Here is a 2,451-nt window from a genome sequence, read left to right as displayed (position 1 = left end):
GCCCCTCCCACACACAGAAAACATATTAAGGATTGTACATTAACATAAAACTGTTGTACACACACACACACATATGAAGAGAGAGAGAGTATGCATAGTATGCAAACGGCTACCAAACAGCCATCATAATTTGTCATACAATGAGAACAGCACAAATCAACAATTGACATTGAATTAATATTAAAATCTGTAACATAATGTATTGTTTGGAGTTTAGTCTGTTACTGTTGCTATTTTTACCATTTCTTCTTGGAGCAACTGTAACTCACATTATTTCCTTAGGGATTAATAAAGTATTCTGATTCTGATTGTTTCAGGATGACGTGCCATTATCCAATGACACATCTGCTTACCTGCATCTTTTGCTCGTTTCTCCTCCTCTTCTTTTCTACTTTTTTCTAAACTGAGCACCTGATGGCTTTGAACTTTTCTTGTCCATCTTCCACGGGTTTTAATTTTGCACTCTAGTATGAACACAAATCCCCCAACTCGAGGATCAGCACAACATAGCCTAACAGACCTACACCTTAGTTCACAGATTCTCTTTGTCTAAGGTTTATTTCTGAGATTTCACACAACCCAGGATTCAAATCATGAATACATAATGGGCTTGGATTTACAACATTATAAATGAAATGTGCTCTATTTGGAAGCAGCAGGGCCCCTCCCCTTTCGACGGGTTGTGTGTGAGACTTTAAATCATCAAACTGTAAATTTTAAATTGTTATTGAGCCCTTTACTCCTAGTCCTACAGTGTATATTTATTTTCTTACTCTTCTTATATTTATTGTTTGTTTACTTGCACTGCTGTAACTAGAGCCTCGTCGTCTCGTCTTTCTACATACTGGATTGTATGTAGCGGAGATGACAATAAAGTTTACTTTGACTTCAGCAGCAAGCAGGCGCAACGAGGGCTCTCGCGCTCTCGCGCTCTCGCGCTCACTTTTCGCGTATAGAATTTCGAAAAAACATCGACATTTCTGCAGTTTAACTAATTGGTGTGTGTTATCTGGCTTCATGGACAGACGAGGCCAGTCTTTATTTTGAAAAATTCTGGTCAACATAATTAGCCTTTGACTCAGGACTAAAGTGTCTACCCTAAAACTGGTGTGTTATATTGAAATCTGTGATGAGATATTATGTGACACAATTATGTGTCACATAATATGTAAATTATGTATAATGTGATTACTTATTATTATTTATTATGAACTGAATGCGAGCAAAACCAAAGAGATGCTTTTGACCTTCTCCAGTAGGCAGAGGGATCTGGCTGCTTCAGTCACCACCACCATCCATGGGAAGCCAGTGGAGGTAGTTGAGGAGTACAAATACTTGGGAACCATCTGAAATTCTCTGCCAACACAGAGGAGATTCTTAGGAGGTGCCACCAACGGCTACACCTCCTTAGGAAACTCAACTCCTTTGGAGTCAGCACACCCATCATGATGACTTTTTACTATGCCTTCCTAGAAAGCATCATGACCTTCTCCATTACCTGCTGGTTCCACTCCCTCAGCCTTCAGAACAGGAACAGACTGCAGCACACTGCATCAGTGTGTTCTAAAATCATTGGCCTGCCTGTCAGAACTCTTGCACAGGTTTTCAGCCAACAGGCCCTTAGACCGGCAGCCAAAATTATTAATGACCCCTCTCACATTCTTCACCCCACATTTCAATGGCTGCCCTATGGGCGGCGCCTCCGCTGCATCTCCTGCAGGACTGAGAGGAGGAGAGCCACCTTTGTCGCCAAAGCCACCCTGTTTTTTAACTCTTACACCCATAAACATAAAGACTCTTTTTTTATACCGCCGACACTTTATTCAGTTTTAGTCACTTACAGTTATTTAGCCACTTTAATTTTAAAACTGTGTATATACTGTATATTCTAAGTTTTTTTTTTTTTTTTTATCTCACTGTTTATGCCCTGTCCTTGCAGACACACTGGTGGTCCTGTGCTGGCCCATGTGTGGATTACCTCTGGCAAACGGACTGCGGTATGTGGGTCATGTGTAAGTGGTGTGCAGCCACTGGCCAGTTGCATCACACTGCTGGTCCTGTGCTGGCCCAGAACAGTTTCAACTCTGGCCCCAGATACCAGCCTAATGTGTTCCTTAGTCAAGCCATGTAATAACAACATGCGCCGCAACATAATAGTGCAAAAGTAACATGACAAAACTCTGTTCAGACAGTGAATGGACTGATTCTTATATAGAGCTTTTCTACTCTCCCGAATTACTCATAGTGCTCTATGCAACATGCTACATTCACCCAATCACACACTTTCTCTAAACTGAGTGCTTCCTAACTATACACATTCGCACTCTCAACGTGCAGACTGGAGGACCCAGGGATTGAACTACTAACCTTCCGATCAGTAGGTGATAAATAAATAGTGCCATCATTGCCGGAGCTGACCAACATCTGGATACACTCTGCCATGAAACCATT

The sequence above is a fragment of the Aulonocara stuartgranti genome, assembly GCF_965226115.1.
Source record: "Aulonocara stuartgranti genome assembly, chromosome: 23".
Classification (NCBI taxonomy): domain Eukaryota; kingdom Metazoa; phylum Chordata; class Actinopteri; order Cichliformes; family Cichlidae; genus Aulonocara; species Aulonocara stuartgranti.
The sequence above is the reverse complement of the archived record's forward strand: the minus strand, read 5'-3'. Positions refer to the sequence as shown.